Consider the following 18319-nt stretch of genomic DNA (forward strand, 5'->3'; position numbering starts at 1 on the left):
ATCATAAATTAATATTCAGTGATGCGCAACCAAACAGTTCGGTGTTCCGATGGGGGCGACTAACCGCTTCCTTATGTAAATTCCAGTCGAAGATGTCAGCCTCGATAAATCCTTCCAGTAAAAATTCCTACGATTTTTTCCGTCGCGATATTTCGAATAAAATTTTTGATTTTGCACCGGTCGCAGGACGAGAGGAAATTATCTTGTCTTACATAACGCATTTCCCATGATGGAAATATCCTCGTGGAAACTAACTCGAGATGAATAAGTAAGCGACTATTTCAAAAACAATACGGAATAATATGGAGAATAATATGGAATGGTGATAATTTAAAATTTCTCTCAGTGAATGCACTACGAAATGGAGAAATAACCATTAACGCGAAATTGTCATTTTCTCTTTTACACAGATACTAATTTTCACGTTAAAGGGGTATTTAATTAAAGGTGAACGAGTAAGAATCGCGAGTTTTCAGCGTTAATTTCTCATCAAGAAAATGACGTTTGATGGATTGTGTATCTAATATTATTTCAAAAAATAAATATGATAAATATGCAGTTAATGCAGGCATAATTGGTTATTTTCGTTTAAACGAAACTAGACTCGAAGAAATCCTTAGAAATATATTTCATTTGGGAATTTCCTATTTACAATATGTCTATTAAGATGTAAAATATACTTTATAATATTGCTTGCAGTTTATACGAAATTTTCTTTCTGTATGGATGACACGACCGTGGGATTGGAGAATAAAAGGATTTCGTTGTAACAGGTCATAAAAATTGTAAATGTGAATAGTTGAGTTTGGCTGGTGGAAGCGAGAGATTTCGATGCAGTCGCGTGGAACGAACTGCTTCGTGAATTAATTACAATAGTCAGGTAATTACTGGAACGGGCTTGTACTCGTGATCCTTTTGCATCGCAATGGAACTCTTTTGTTCATTTAGCTAGCGTTAAAAGGTGAACACTCTCTGGATGGAAGCAAGTAAAGTCTTTTATTACTCTTCACGCTAATGGAGATAATGAGATTAAAACTGTGACAGGCGGTCTGCGTTCGTATTAGAAGAAACTACTATCTACTTGATGTAACTGATAGTGGAAAAATGATTGCCTGTTAAGTAAAAACATTCGTGGTACCTCGAAAGTGTTAGAACTACAAATTGCAGGATGACAAATTATGTGCTCATTTTCACGGGTAAATTTGTTTTCTTATTCGTATTTTCTCTATAATTCTGTGTTTAGTATTTTAAGAAATTGATTTAGTTGATCTACTGTATTATGAATAGTTGCAGAGTATATTATTATCTCTTTTTATTAATCTTCCTAAATCGCAGAGCAATATTTCTTAATTTTATACAAATTTCATTTTGTACTTTGAACCGTTATTCTAACTCGCCAATCCATTTTGAAAATAGATAGATTTGCATGAAATGCTTACTCGATTTAGGAAGGTTACGCTTTAACGCAATGGGAACAGGTCGCTCCTTGAATAGTTTATAGTTTTCGACCCGGGGTATAAACACTCGAGAAAAATTCGTTACGTAACAATGGAAATGAAACAGCGTTTCGCCGACAGGATTTATTTATCGATTGTACACAATACCCCATCGCAGAGAAAATATTCCGCTACACTCGAATCGGTAATTCCACTCAATGAAAAAAGAGACAAAGAACTTTTTATATCCAGTTACATGACATTGGGCGACTAGATTTTCCAATTGTTAAGTATCAGCACAAAATATAAAAAGCAATATTTTATGGAAAAATACGTTGATTTCAATTTGAAACACACGTCTATTCAATCTACTCAAATTATTCGCACGGGCAATTAGATTAAAAATGCGAAAACGTTTCGTGCGAGAAGAGTTTGAATGTTCCATCCATATCCTTCTTCTTTTTTCTGTTTGCTTGTTTGTTTTACTTGTTTGCCCCCTGTAGCGTTTTCACAATTTTCGAAAAGCACAAACATTCGATACAGAATAGTCTTTGTTTTTCGATACGAGCAGCACTTTCAACTATACGGTATCCTCAAGAGAAAAGCTGCGCTCTATTTATTAGTTTACTTTTGGCCCCTCTGATTAACACATTCGTCCAGATAGAACTACGACCACTTATCAAGAAAGTGTTTCGAGTTTTCTCCGAGTGTGCTGCCGATGAAAGTCAACTTCGACTAAAAGCAAAGTTCCCGAACCACCGAGGAGTTAGACTAATGTTCGTTCTCGAGAAGCTTCGCTGAAAGTCACCAAAAATTCCCAGAACCTAGTAATTACAACTTTGCGAATTCGCTTAATCCGATGAATCCATTAAGATACTTGAGCGGCTTATGATCGATCGAGCGGACGAACTTCACGTAGTTCGTCGATTGATCCAATAAACGTTTGGTATAAACTGAGACACTCGATGGAAACTTGAAACGTATATTAGCTAATAACCGACAAAGAATTCATTCTCGAGAGATTTATGAAAAAGTAATATTTGGTTTGATATGTTCATCGGTAATTTTGAATTCTAACATTCACACATTGGATTGACGTAGTGTAATCATACATTTCATAAAGATAGGGGAATTAACTGGCGTTCATTATTCTTCTTGGTACTGTCTAATGCAGTTTTTAATTTAAAAATGGAACTTTTACTTGTGAAAAATAATAATAGATTTAAGATTTGACATAGTTTCAAGAAAGAGAATTTATCAGTTTCGATTTGAGAACGGTGATCGAATAGACAAAACATTTAAGTTCGAATATTATTTTAGCATGCTGATGTCATGCATAAATCAGATATCGTGAATTCCTCGAATTATAAGAAAAGCACTTAAAGAATGTCAAAGTAAATTGAAGAGAGAGACGATTAATTTAAAGCTGTCTATAGATAGACCACTAAAACGATTGTTGGGAACAATCGATTGTCCGTTAAATTCGTTACAAATGACATCTAGTCGATATCCATATAGCATGGCAACAGAGACAAAATAAACATTTTCTTTTTAACCTAAATAGAATTCCGTTAGTAACATTTATACAGAAGAGTACAGCCAAAGTGGTATGAATTTTTCCTGAATTAAAATTTCTTTCCAATAACCGATGCATTGTCTTTTTCACAATTTCTATCAGAATTTACATTTATTTGCTACAACCACTATTCGTTCGATTCAACGATTATTCACGGAGACTAACACTACGAAGTACATACGTGTACGCAAGCTAAATCAAAGTTACTGAGGTCAACCATCCTCATTGCGTTCCTTAAGTAAATCGATTTGCGTTACTGCGCGCAAATCCGGTCGAATAAACATATTCGTTACCAGGAGATTGCCATCGAAATTCCCACTGGCAAAATCAAAACGTTCCTTCAGAGGAAATCCAGAGATTCAAGACGGGTATCGTGTACAATCAAACCGAAGGGACTACCTTTCAAGCTAAAGCAAGGCCAGGTCGACCAATCCAAATGTTTCTCTTTGATGAAGCTGTTGACAGGAGAGCTTGTAATTTAGTCAGTGTACCTGTAACAGACAAGAAAACCGAACTGGTGATTACTCTGGTTCAAGATTGTGTTTTAGTCGAAAAGGTTTGGTTTGGAAGAAATATTCCTATTATTTAATGAACGATTATTTTTTCCAAAATACATTGAAAATGTAACAGTATATTGATAAGTAGTGTAACGAAATATCGTATGTTTGGAAAATGAGAATAAAAGTACATTGAAGTTCATAAAGCTTTGTTACGATGTATAAGAAAGTATATTTCTGTACATTTCTACGATAGAACTTTATGTATTGGTACGATATCTTGCTCAGTGTCTGATCAAATAAACTGCCGACTGAATCTACTTGTACGAACGTAAACTCCAAATATGTACGCTTAAATTGTTTTTCTATTCCTCAGATCAAAATGTTTCATCCCACTTAAACTCCCTAATTTCAAATGCTTTAAAGTATCCCTTCCCTAACCATTGACCTAACCCTAAACATTTTACATCTTCCCTCCAACACAACGATCTCTTATTCAAAGTAAGAATTACCATGAAATTCACGTTTCGCGCGTATAGAGCAACTTAGAGCCGCGTAAACCTAATCCCTTCGAAACATAACATAAACATGGACATTCGCTTCACGATGGTGGGTTATTTATGTTTGTAGAAAAACACAATAACTTTTAATATCAATAGAAATGTATATAGTGCACTTGAGAAAATTCAGTAATAGTAATTACACATTAACAATGAACACCTACGTGATACCAACATGGTTTTAACTAACGGTTGGGCCTCGCGTGATGCCACCGTGGCGTCACCGCTTATTATAGCGTTAAAACGCGAAAACCCACGTCGTGACATGAGAAATTCTGAATAGATACACGGACGCTACTAGCTCCACGCCTTGTTGTCAACTATGCCGGAACGAACAGCAGAAGTTATCTTGGAACGTGGAGAACGCGCGCGTTCGCGTGCCGGTGTAACAGGAATTGTTTATCGTGGGCCCTTTTGTTCGTCGGTTGGAACAATACGCGATGCACGTCGGTCTCTCTGTTTCCACGCCATCAATATCCCTCTGCCGTGCTTCTTCTCTGAATGTCGGCCGTTTTATACCGATGTCATGGAAGGCGACATTCAACGGGACAATCGGCCGGTGCAAAGGAAACGGAACGACGTGCTTTCGAATTAAATTATTTTCACTTTCGTACCACGCGCGCGGCTTTTTGTCCCGCCCAACCATTCATCGGGTGTAGTTCTCCATGGAGAAGGTTCGTTTCCGCATAGGAACTGCAGAATAGCTGTGTTCGTCCGTGTACGTGTTTCTGAATTGGGAAGTATTACGAGTCGCAAAGATCGTTTCGTCGCATGACAGTGTGAAGTTGTTATTGGAAAAATTGTGAAACTTGTATAGAAACGTGAAATCCTTTATACTTTCTGTCTGATGGCTTCGTAGGATTGTTACTATAATTTTGGATAAATCTTTTATTCAAATATTTTAATATCGTTACACGCACGTAGATACAATATGTCGTAAATGTGAATTAAACGTTTTTTAAATTATATTACAATAGTTAAATGTTTTTACATTGATAACTACTCAGAGGCACACGAATGCATTTAATACATACAATAATATATCCGAAACAATTTATTACCTTTTATTATTATTTATTAAATTTAATTACCTATGCAAATTCTTCTGCGAGAGACGTGTTATTAGATAGTTGTTGGAAAGAAATAATTAAAATTATTGGCTTGATTTCACCGCTCATCCAGATGTGTGCGTTTAATCTAACTCCAATTGTGAAACTTCTCTTCACTCAACCAAACTTTTAAATTAGAAAATTTCCTATATATCATAGTTTTATCTCCAATAAATTCGACAATCGAATCTCAATCTGATTGAGCACGTTCTGTTCTCCATGACTGGTATGTGGTTCGCGTTTATCCATTTAGACTATTTTGAGCGACGCGTAAGACAAAATCACCGCGTTTCTTTCTGTGAATATACCTTTGTTTCTGCGTGAGTGCACAGGGAGCCGTCGCACTTATTGTTTGTCGATTCATCGGGTACAAGAGCTCGTAATCCGCGACGGGCTTCCAGGATAGAAACCGCGGTGCACGTTTCAACGTCGCGTCGCGTTGCAGCTAGTCGACGGCGATGCGTTTTGTCTCGCAGTGACGTGTGTGCACCGGGGCCCTGCATTATTCGCACGTGCACGCGCGACTCCGACCGCTTCGAAACGTTTTAGAACGGCGTTCGTTTGAAATTGTGGGAACTAAAACCGTCTCGGGAAGAGATACGAATCATTTGCAGAGAATTTAATCCTCAATAATCGCGTTTGAGATTATAACTACGAAACGTTCAATGAATATATTTTATATTCTGCATTCTAATGGAATTAAATCTGATGATTTCGCTGAAACGCAGTTTAGTAACAAAAAAAATGTTTGGATTAATTTATTGGTGCGAAGGTTTTGATTTTTTATCGATGTTTCTTCGAATATTTGAGTCGTCAGTAGATCAAATACATGATCGAACGATATAGAAACAGAATGCAAATACTTGCAAGTTTAATACATTTCTAGCAGTTCGTCATAATCATTTTATCATACAATATGCAATATTTACTCAATGTACCGTAAAATACGATCGTTAGGAAAACCTACCATTAACTATAACTACCATTAGAAAGGCGTCAGCAATTGTCGAGAACTATCTATGATGGCGCTTACAGAGAATCATAATGCATTATTCATTGAGAACTCGATGATATCGTAATACAGAATATTTTTAGAACGTACCTACCAATCACATCAAATCAAATGTTGCAACGATGATATCACGAGATCATTCTCTTCTCATTAAGTACCTATCACGACATTTATTTAATATTACAATTTATCGCGATATTTCAGCTCCTAGCGATAATAACTGAGATTTCTTTCCATAAACAATTCATAAACAATGTCCGCATCCCTTACTGCTTCGATTGATCTCTTCATTCCAAACTCGATCGTTGATAAAATCATAACGATCGGCCGATGACAAGTTCGATACAACCGTCTCACTTATCTACTGTACAACTCCTGTCGCTATTTATGTCTTGTTGGTTTCTAAATGTTTATTTTTCATAATACTTCATCCGTCTCATCGCCGACACACCTTCCCGACGTTCATTCGAGCAAATTCACTTTACAGTCTGTCGTATATATTCCAACAGAGGCTTTAGAAAACTCAGCGCGCGCGATTCAATGGCACAGGGACGAGTGTTGTCAAGGCGTATCCATTGATCACTGAATATACAGCTTATAGAGCGTCGACGATAGGCGTTAAAAACGCCGTAGCGAACGTAGCGTTTCGTCGGCGTCGCGACGCCTCTTTCGCGGAGAACGGCCGTCTTTTCTTGTTCAAGGCACTCGACGATGTGACGGCAGCTCATTCACATCGTCGAGCGGTTACGAGCGGCTTGCATGCCGACGCACGTGCGTCCGGAACTCTCGTAATCGACGCTATCCCTGAACGTCGAGACAATTAATCGTTACGCCTACTCGCGCGCCCGGTATTTCGAATACACGTCGTGTCGCCAGACGCTTGATCCACGTCCGGCGAATAACCATCGTAAAAAATACGACGAATGTTTGATTCCAACGATAGAAAATGTTACTTACGTTCGAGGTTGAAGCGTGGCAATTTTTAGGACTATTTGGACAGAAATTCGCGTAATATCTTTTTCATCGCTATTTCTTTCACTTGAATGGATACCTAGCACTTAGAATTTATGAAATTTAAGAAATTGCGGTGTTTGTAACACTGTCACGAACTATTGCTCGATCTTTAATAAGTTAACTAGGTAAATTGAATAAGTGAATTACACAATTTCAGTCTAGTCTTCTTTTCTATTTCAAATATAAGATATCTATTTCTATTAAAATTTGATATCGATTTCAGCTTAGAATAAAGCCAGCAAAAAATTCAATTAAATGTAAATTCAATATTTCATATAGCTATGCAAAAAATCAATCAGTATATCTAGAAATTAATATTTCACACAAAAAAAAAAATCTATAAAAATATAATACTAGGTTAAAAGTCCCAACCAGGAAAATCACAAATTTACTCAACTACCACCATAAGAATATCGTTATTGTACACTGTGCTAAGTCTCCGCGTTATTCGACTTAACGTCAGCCGAAATTCTCCGATAGAAACAGTATCGATCCCGATAAAACAAACTACCGTCAAAGGAGCCTACGGTAGCTGGAATTTATCCAGCCTCGAACTTTCCTTCAAGTCGCGTTCTACACATTTGCTTGGTGACGCTAAGAAAACGTTGGCAAAGACGTCGAGACGCGACTGGGCTAAGGAAAGGAACCAAACCGGAAGGAAATCCGGCCGAATCGTTTTACGGAGTCGAGATAAACCTGTATCATCCTGTCGCTGTTGCATTCGCTTGTAACTTCTTCCAAATCCTTGATTTATTCATCTGTGATTTCTTTAGGCGCAAACGTGACGCGATGCACGAACATGCGACGACCTTGCTATTCAAAATGTAGAAATACCGAATTCTACACTGCATCGTCGCTGTGAAATTGCAACGTTGCGTCGTCGTCCATCTCCATTATACCTAATAAGGAAAACTATCACGACAAAATATGTTGCATTCGCAGTAAAAATATTAAAGTCCCCTGGCAACTGTCAAATTTCTCTCCAACAACAATTTGTCCATATTTGACGAATATATCACGAAACTTTTTGACCAAACACAGCGCACAATAGCGTACAATCCATCAATAAAAGACACGAAGCTGTCAAATCATGCAACATCGCCATTACAAAATCACGATAACATCTAGTGCACATTGGGCCTCGCGATGCGTCGCGACGCGACAGCAACGAACAATCGTTGAGGCTGAAGCTGGATCGAATTGGGCAATAAAATCGGCCAGGTTTCGCCAGAAATATATTTCAATTTTCGCGCGATCGGGACAGGGGAAAGAAAGGCGTAGTGCCGGAGGGAAGGGTGCGGTCGGAGCATGCGATAAATCGAACGGCCGTGTAAATATTCCTGTGCCCCGGCCGGTAGTGGCGGGTACATGCACTTCGCCACGAGCTTGCCACCGCGTGCACGCCGATATTTATCGTCGAGATAGCTCGAATAATACAGAACACCCAGGAGCACGGTTTTTCACGGAAGCCGGGTGCCCGAATCGGGACTTCGAATTAGTTTCCGGGTTCGATTGACCGGATCGAAGCGGGGGTGACGAGTCGACGAATCCCGGGATGTGCCAGTTCTATCGGGTCGGTCATACACTCGTTAAACTCTTCGGTGGTTACCAAATTCACGACGTATTCGATATGTCCCCTGACTATTTATTTTCTCAACTATTTCCTGTTTTTTGACTGTGGTAAAACGGTATAGTATGATATTTATTATATACATCGTCTGTTATAGCATTTCGTAAATCACGATGGAGCTATGAAACTGGTGAAATATTACAATAGAAATTCCCTAAAATTTTAGGTTGTTTAAATAGTTTGCAGAACAACGAAGAAGTCGTCTGTGATTTATTCCCAAATAATTTGCAATTTAGTTCTGTATTCATGAACACAATTATAAACCGTATTCTACAATATAAAGAGAACGTTAAGGAAATTTACGAACTTCTATTGGAATCGATATCTGTTAGAACGATGATTAATAATTGAATATGACCGAACTGAGAATGATCAGAATAAAATCAAACAGATTTTCTAACCTGCTCGTGTTGCGAATTAAATTACAATGATCCATACAGGTGTAACACAAGCTCCATAAGCGTTGCAAACAATATTGAAACGACACGCGTAACAAACTGTGGGTAATTTCAATCAAGCCGAGTTTCAACTGGAATTATTTGTATGGCGGACAGTTATGAAGTTTCATTAGTTACTCGCGTGATTGACACTGCTTATATTTCGTATCAACTCATAGAATTGCGCGTAATTCGATCCTCTAATAGTCTGAGAAATTGTCCACTATTGACACAGCTGTCGCAATTCCAAAGTTTCAGTATACCTCCTACGCAAAAATTGTCATTCGCAATAACCACACACACGTATGCATTCTGTTTTGTATCGAATCAAACCCACGTCCAAATTTTTCGAGTTTATTTTAGTCTGCTCGGTACAGAAATTCTATTTTTAAACGAAAAAGCCTCGCCACTATTTTCTTCCCATTAAAAATACATGTTTATTTCACCGTTTCATTCATTTTGTTTCACGCATAAAGCTGTTTACGACCTCCATATCTTTATTGCTTTAGCAAGATCATATATACATATGTATATGTATGTATCTCCATACACGAATGATCATAATTAAAGCAAGTTTATAAAAATAAGTACGTATATAAAGCTTCCATTTTAATAAAAGCTAGTATTAATTTTGGAAAAAAATCTGGAACTCATTATTTTGCTTAAAAAAATCTTAGTCTAGTGGTAATAACTTCAAAAACATATTACTGCTGCAGCATTTTTCATTTTTCGAATCTAAAAAATACAGTGGCTGCAGAAGTAATTGCGCACACCATTAGTTTCCAATGATGTGTTGTTTATCAGGTCCTACATTTCATTTAAGGACCATCGAAATTTTTAGTCACATAAAAGTATCTACTATCAAATGATAGGAAATTCAATATATTTGGATTTAACTATACACTGCATTAAATACAACATTGTGCAAACACTTTGCGTATTCACTGTATATGAAACAATTATTTCGATTTCGACCTGTATATGCCACTTTACCTCACACAATTCAACATACGTCCTCCAACTCGAGCCGAACAGACCACGTAAGTCATCACGTAGAGCCACGGATACATAGATCAATCGATGCAATCCGTACGCAGTAACGTTTACTACATTCGATTACCCGTGAAGAACGAAGCAGCCCCACTTCCTCGTAAAATATGAATTACACCCGGATTATCGGTTATTTACGATGGTTCGAGACAAGTTCCGAGTTCCACGCTCGATAAATTTCCTCCATGTGTCCCCTCGTACTCGCTTTCCGAGGACTTCCACCAGCGATTTTCCCTCGACTTGGTTCGACAACGCAGTTGGCGCTCGGTAACGAGCGTGCCTCGGTAAAAATGCGAAATTAGATCGTTATGTGGCCGAGCAACAAGTATCCGGATATATGGAACGTGGTTCGGTGGCGCAATTACTCGAAACTTTCGATGCGGCGCGCTGGAAAAGCGGAGGTGCTCGAAATTTGACTTCCCTCGGTCTCTGCCAACTCTCGGCTAACTCTAGACGCTGTTGTTCGCTGGATATCTTTGGATCTCATTTTCAGACCAAAGCGAAAGAGAAGGACAACGTGTGTGCAAGAGAGAGAGAGAGAGAGAGAGAGAACAGGAGAAGGTGCTGAGCGCCGGTCCTCTGTTCCACTTTGGTCCGATAGTTTAACGGGGCAGATTCATTGAATCCACGATATGTTCGGGCTCGTCGCAACCAGCTTAGTTGCCAGCTGAAGCGAAAGCTGAGCGAACGAATAGCAGAAATTGAGGAGAATTCGTTCGAACGAGGAGAAAGCGAAGAGCAGAAGAAGCAAAGCAAGAAGGACACGTGGTGGAATCGTGGATTTAGAAGCTTTGAAGGCGATTGCTGTGCCGCCGCATCGGCAGCTCGTTAACATTTCTCGGCCTTTCTGGGACACGTCAACCCAATGACGGTCGGTGATTTAACATTCAACCTGGCCCGCGTTACCCCGTAATCTCGTCGGACGCGAAATAGATTCCGTTTCATCTTGAGCAATGAATCCTGATTGGGACTTCTGATCAAAGCTCGGAAAAAACTATGACTCCGGGAGCAAAGCCGGAGGGCTTGCACGCTGGCAGTCGGAAAGACGGAATTTTCCACGAGACAAGGCACTAGGAAACGTCCGCAATGGTAAGACGCTTTGCGGGGATGAACGATGGAATGGAAATTGCTGTCCGGCCTGGGATTTCTTTCACGACTCGAAAAAAGACCTGTATTCCTGTTGTCGACAGCTTTTAACGTCGAACGGTTTTTATAAATTACGGCGGCTGTTTTGTTCGATCATGAACATCTTCGTTTACTTGTTGTTGTAGAATGTACATTTTTGGAATTTTTTATTGCTTTTCGCGTATTATTTTACGGTCTAAAGATAGTTGCTTCTCAGTGAAGAAATGCATAGGCATTGTTAGCTTCGAATGTGAACTTCTTATTTGATACACGACAATTTATCGATATTTTCTCGTAACTAAAACCTTGTTACTTTTACACTTTATTTGTTTCATATTAAAATATCATACAACACGAGTAAACTTGTTACGCTGTTCATCAAAATCCTTCGATTTCAAAAAGCTCTCGCAGTTTGATGAAAAAATACCCAATAAATGGACAACGGCGAAAACAGAATAACACCAGTATTTATTTAGTGTTTATTCACGCGCCTGTTTCCGAATGAAAAGTAAATGGAAACACCTGTTAAATTAACAGTAAAATTAAAACGGCCCTTGCGAGAAAACCCTCTCGCCAAGCGCCATTCTTCGATTACTCGGTAAACGAGAACTCCTAAAGGAATTCCACGCACAACCACCTTGAAAATCTCCCTAACGGGCAAGACGTGCTCATCATACTCCACTCAGAAATCAATCTGAATCTTCGAATACCAAATTCGAAGGGTAAAATCGAAATCGATAAGCAGTCAATTGCAATTCGGCGTGAAATGCGGTTCGCGTTATCCATCGTTCAATAAGGCAGCTTAAGTTTCGAATCAACCGGGCTACGGATTCACAACGTACAGAGAAGATCTTCGAACGTAGACGCTGCAAGCATCGAGAGTCAGATCTTTGAACGACCGAAAGGCCAGTTGAAGGGAAGACCGCGAAGTCGGTGCACAAATCAACGAGTCTCGTAACGTTGGCCCGCAACCTTGGTCACGAGGTGAAAGGGCTCGCGGAGCAAGATCGGAGATCCGGGACGCGTAAACCGTTTTGATATACGATCTGGTTATTCTCGATGCGTCCATTGACGTTTCACCATAGTTAACCACAGCCACGCGATTTGACTTCACCTGCGCGAGTATTGTCCATCGGTTGAAATCGTGAACATTAATGGTAGAAATCGCGAACGTTGGACGATGTACCTTTCGCTTGAAAATCACCTTCTAAGATTGAAAATGGTGTATGGTGTAATGGTGTGTTAACGTGTTGAAGGTACTAGGATGATTCGAAATTCTTGATAGAGGGTATCAGATATCTTGGTACGAGGTGAATAGTACTGGAATTAGTGGGAAGGAATGATTGATGTGGATTCTTCGTCATTGCGATTCTGCTTTTGGTTCTGATATGTAATTTTCTTCCGACGCCGCATAGCATGCGTGTAGTTAATATCTGAATTCCAATTTGAAATTGAAATTTAAAATTGTTAAGTTAATTCCAAACGTGAGATGCATAAAAGTTATGTCACGAAACATTCTGAAAATGTGCAGCACACAAAGTTCACAAGATTAGATTGAAAATTAAACTACTACATTATTGAATAAAATAATCGTGGATGCCGATAAAGTGCTCGTCAAAAACTGTCAGGTATAACTGACGTGACATTTCACAGTTTGATCGAATTAATCACTTCTATCTATCAAATTCACATACACATTTACGTAACGTCTACAAGAGAAACCATCAGTTTCAAATAACATCATCTGGAATACACATCCTGCATGAACACTAATCAACCGCGTCAGAAATTCGTTCCAAACGACCCACCCTCCACTATTCACCGTGCAAGCGACAACTCCAGCGCTATTTCACCTTTTCCTCCATAATACCTGGCACTTTTCATTGCCAGCATAAATCATAAAGAGCGCGTTCCTCGTCGAAGGCTAACGCTATTGGCCTTGCCTTTCAAATGCTCGCCACGTCCCGCGGCCGCGTTCAGTCTGACGTGCAATTATCATAAAATCAACGTTTGGTATCCGCCTAAGCTGGAATAGCATCGACGATACTCCGGAATATTTCGAGCGTTTGGTCGATTCTCGGTTTTCCAACCAGAGAACCAAACCTTATTGGAAACCATAGACGCTCGGATTAATTAACTTCAGAAACGCGAGCTTCTACGTAGAACTTTCCCATCGAGAACTGTTAAACACTTGCTGGGATGTACAGATTGCGCAACGTTCGATGATGGGAAACATTGCGCGAGAAAAGAGGATCGGTATCGCCTCGGATCGAAATCGTGGTGAAATATTTTCGCACCCCTTGCAACGTACAGTCACGAGTCAGCCGTGTTGTTTGTGCAATCGATGAAATCAATACTCGACGCCTCTCGTGCGCTGAAATGTCAATTGATCTTTTCGCCGTCGAAGCAAATGCCACGCTAACTCTTGCCTGATCACGCTCTTTGCCTTCTACTCGTCGAGAGACAGCTTTAGACATTTCTACCAGTTTAGTCGAAACATTGTCTGCTTGACAGACAAGTAGCTTTCAAACGAAGCTTCGACTAAATTAGCAGAACCATTAAGTTTAATAGGTGTATGTACATAGATTGCTTCTGCTTGTCGAGTAGGTTTAACGAAGGATTAATTTATGACAGATGAAGGATCCTTCTTACAATGGTTTGAGTTTATTTGGTTGCTTCATTGATTCTTCTTCTTGTAACTAGGGGAAAACTAGTAATTATCTTTTTAAAACATATCTTCGAACGATACATATTAGAGGAATAAGAATCGAATAGAAAATATCATCTAACTTTTGCAATAGCATTGAATCAAAATGACCAATGTTAAAAATTAAGTATTCCAGGATTAAAGCGTTATAAAAGATACCGAAGAAATAAAACGAACAATTTAATAAAAGAAACGTCTGACGGAGGAACACAGATATAAAATCTCAACCAGGATGCAGTAACAACTTCCATCGTAAACAAGCACTTTTCCTGAAACTCGTAAGGACGGCGATTCTAACTGGACTAAATCACTCGACCAAGCTCTGTATAATCCGCGTGGACAAACCAGTTCACTAAACTGCTCGACTAAGCTGGGACAGCTTCACTAAACTATTGGATGGCTTCGAATAGAGTTTTATACGGGATCGTACGTTCGATGAATTATTGCGCACCCCACTAGCGCAAACAATGGACCCGTTGCGTAGACGTGGCACCGTTATCCGCAAGAAAAACGATTAAATCTCGTCGCGAAACTAGCGACTGGCAACGCTCCGCGTGATGCGACACGATATCATCTGCGCGCAGCTACGTTGTCTGATGAAATAATCATTCATTCGGACGCGAGTCATGTCGGTTATTAGCAAACAGATATAGGTGTACCGATGCTATCTTGCGTGTACCGCGAGATACGGGAAACATGGAAGTGTGGTGTTTAGAGTATGATATTACGTTGGTATTTTGAAGCATCTTCAAGTCTGGCCATTTATCCTATAGATAATCTCTTATGGAGAAAGTGAAGGAATGCAATTAAGAATCCTGAGTGATTTTAAAGTGGTACTTTAACGCGATGATAGATTAATAATTTGAATGAGATTCGAGATTGAAGCTTAATTAGAATTTTTAATTGTAGTTGATCATGGATAAAGAATATTTAGAATTTAAGTACATCAGCAGATCTTTTTATTTCCGGTCGAGAATCCATTGGTCTCTCATACTGTAGCAAAGACCCATATAAGGAAACATCAACCAACTGCAGCTGTATCTCAGCAATTACCCAACAGGACAAACCGCAAAGGGTCTGAAAAGTCGTTTTCGAAACGAATGGAACCATTTCGATTCACGCGGAGCTTAAAACCAGCTCGCACCTGTACTTGTGTTGAATTCTCGGTACTTTTCTCAATTCCACTCCATTACGCGAAAAGAGCCAGTCTGATTACACGGTCATATGGGACGGATTTAAAAACAGGAACGGTTTTTGCGTTGCTCGTATGCTCGCGGCCACGCGCGTGTTTCTGGTAGCTGCGATTACGGCTGCGTTCAAGAAAGAGGATATTCGGCCGCTTGGTAATTACCAGCCGCGAAACCAAGCACCTTTGTGCGGTGCCGCCTGTGAAACAAACTCGCGAGAAGTCCCAAGAGTTGCCGAAAGACGCGGGAAGATAATGCGATAGCTACGCGGCTGGAGAAAGACGAATTTGCGAGTCGTTTTCAGCGGCTTCTCGCCGCGTGCTTTACGCGACAGAAAAGAAAAGAGGTCTTTTGGAACGAAGAAGAGCTTCACCTTGCAAATGTCCGAGTAAGGGTGAGGACGAGGCGGAGAAAAACGAGGGTGAGGGAAGTGCAACAGTAACGTAGCGCCGTGGGGCAAAAACTGTCGCGATAATGAGATTTATGGAGCCCAAAAACGTGGTCGCGATTACCGTGGATAAGCTGAATCCCTCGGTCGTCTTGTTCTCTCTCGGTTTCTTCTGCTTTGTGTTCTTGCCCGCTTTCTACGAAAGATTTTAATTTCGCCTCGGTTGGAACGTGCAAGAACGCCTCTTCTGGGAATCGATCAAGGTTCGGATACGTCCGCAGGTGGATGTTACGACCCTCGACTGTGCATCGTTTCGACGTAGAACGTGAATATGCGATTAACTTTAAAGCTTTGAATTTTTTGATCGGTTATGTTTTGTAAGGTTGACTTATTACATTCATTTTATTGTGTTGTGTTTGAAGGTATATGGCGAGTATTGAAGAATTTGAAGGTTAGAAATTAATTTCTTAAAGGGTTCGACATCCGAAATAATTCATTAATTTAGAATAATAAATATATTATTTATTGTCCTCATAGCGATGGTAGGATTGCTGACTGAATAGTCTAAATAGTTTTGGGTTATAAAATATTTGTGAAGATAATAAGTTTCTGTGGTTTGAATTGCTGTGTATTTAGCAATTTGTCCCAGAACGTTGTAAGTTAAAAGCTATAGCGTGAAAATAGAAATATAAAAGTATTATCATCTAAAAAGCAAAAAGCGAGCTGGGAAGTTAAGCTCCGTATGTGGAATTTGTCAATAATAAAGTTGTCTCGGAGAAAATATTTTTTGAACGATAAAGATTTATTTGAACAGCAGCGGCTTAAAAGGTATGACAATTGTTTTAAAACACGGTGCTGAATTAAATTCGGTCCCGAAGGATTAACATTCACACATTTGTGGATAAGTCGACATGTAAATATTCGACACCATTTTTTCTGGGGAATATTTTTATATTATTGTATAAAAAACGATAGATTACAAAACCTGATAAAAATATAATTCGTGGCAGAGAATCACGTCGGTTTAAACTGGCTTTTATCGCGCTAATATAGAAATATCGATATTACATTCCATGTAAGAGATATAATTAATGAATATTGGAATTTTTCACGTCTTCCGGCGAAAATTTCCGACGTTTCTCCCAACATTCTTTCCCCCTTTACAGATCGTATCTGAAATGGTTCGTGATACAGCAGACCGCCGGAATTTCAGAGAAATACGCTGTCGTTCAAAAGTGCAAGATCACGTTTTGCTATCTGAAAAATTCGTAAATTTTTCATTCGTGATGCAAAGCCAGGACATCCGCTCGCCGTACATTTTCGATGCGCGCGTGTGGATATGGCAAAAGTTCAGGATGGTACGTACGAATATTATTTGTTATGAATATTTATTCAAATGCATGGCTCCATTTTCTTCCAAGTATTCTTTCCTCTTTCGAAGGCCAGTTGTATAGAACCTTCCTACCTTCCACCGTCTACGTCATTTTTGTGTACATATTTCAAGGGCTAGTGGAAACCAAATAAAGATTCACGTAACCCATTAAATATTATACTTCATAATGGAAGTCTTCTATATTCCTTCGCGTTATTTATTCATTTATTTCATATACAGAATAAAGTTCCATTAGCGTGCAAGTGTAAAATGCATGTACATAAACAGACACAGGCTTGTAAAAAGCATTAAGATGCTTATAAGAACTTTCGAACCTGTGTGTTAATGTTTTTTATAACGTGCATAATTAATATATTCAAAGAATTTCTATAAATGTACCAATACTTTCGTGACCTACCGCAGAACTCGATAAAGTTTGAAGATTCTGAACACGTTGATAGGAACAAGGAAAATGTCTAATAAGATGTCGAACGTGTATCTTTTATATCTTTAAACATTCAAATTTCTCAGAATGGCATAGGTATAGGCACGCTATTCCCAAACCACTAATTACGCGCCATTAAAGCAAGACCGTGCACGCTACACGAGGAAAAAAGAGCAGAGCTCCGGCTGTTTTCTCTTTTTGAAATCTCGTTTCTCCATAAAACAGAGTAACACGCGTTGACTTTCCACGGCCGTAGATCACGCGGGTGGCAGTGGCATGCGAAGCTCCGGCTGGAAAAAGGGCCGAGGGACACATCGCCGCGCTAGAACGTGACGCTATTGTACGCAAAACTGTGAAAGATTATCCATCCGCGCGCTGGCTGCATTGTTCTCTATTTGTTATGACACGACTGCGATCCGCGTAACGCGGTACAACTCTGTCCGCAATGAAAATTCCGCGCGAATGACGGACGAGCGGTGATCAAAGGGCCGAGTCGGAGAATTGAAAAGACGCGGGTGCGCGTGCAGTTAAGCCACCGTGTGTGTCGATTGTTTGAACGCTTTTCCCAGCCGCGTAATTTATTTCCCCGTTTACCTTCGTTCACTCTCTTCCCTATCATTTATTCTTTCTTTCTTTCTTTCGCTTTTTCTTCCCTTCGTTTCATTTTCTCTCCTTGCCCATTCTTACTTTGGCGCGAATATTCGGGTCGCGTCTCGCTTCTGTCGAATAGAAACACTGCAACTGAATGGCATACTGGTAATCGTGTCACAGAGG

At 39.5% G+C, this 18319-nt stretch overlaps 1 protein-coding gene across 8 annotated transcripts in view; it reads right to left on the reverse strand.

Moving 5' to 3' along the window:
- Positions 1 to 18319, reverse strand: part of kug (FAT atypical cadherin kugelei) — a 501386-nt gene that overhangs the window by 366538 nt on the left and 116529 nt on the right. The window contains exon 2 of one of the 8 annotated variants that reach the window (XM_069132172.1): positions 3412 to 3503. The exons of the other annotated variants lie outside the window; for them this stretch is intronic. The gene's annotated coding sequence lies outside the window, so the exon portion shown is untranslated. The remainder of the gene's footprint in view (positions 1 to 3411; positions 3504 to 18319) is intronic. 8 annotated transcript variants of the gene reach the window in all.

The sequence above is a fragment of the Bombus flavifrons genome, chromosome 2 (genome assembly GCF_040668555.2).
Source record: "Bombus flavifrons isolate JBK064 chromosome 2, iyBomFlav1_principal, whole genome shotgun sequence".
Classification (NCBI taxonomy): Eukaryota; Metazoa; Arthropoda; class Insecta; order Hymenoptera; family Apidae; genus Bombus; species Bombus flavifrons.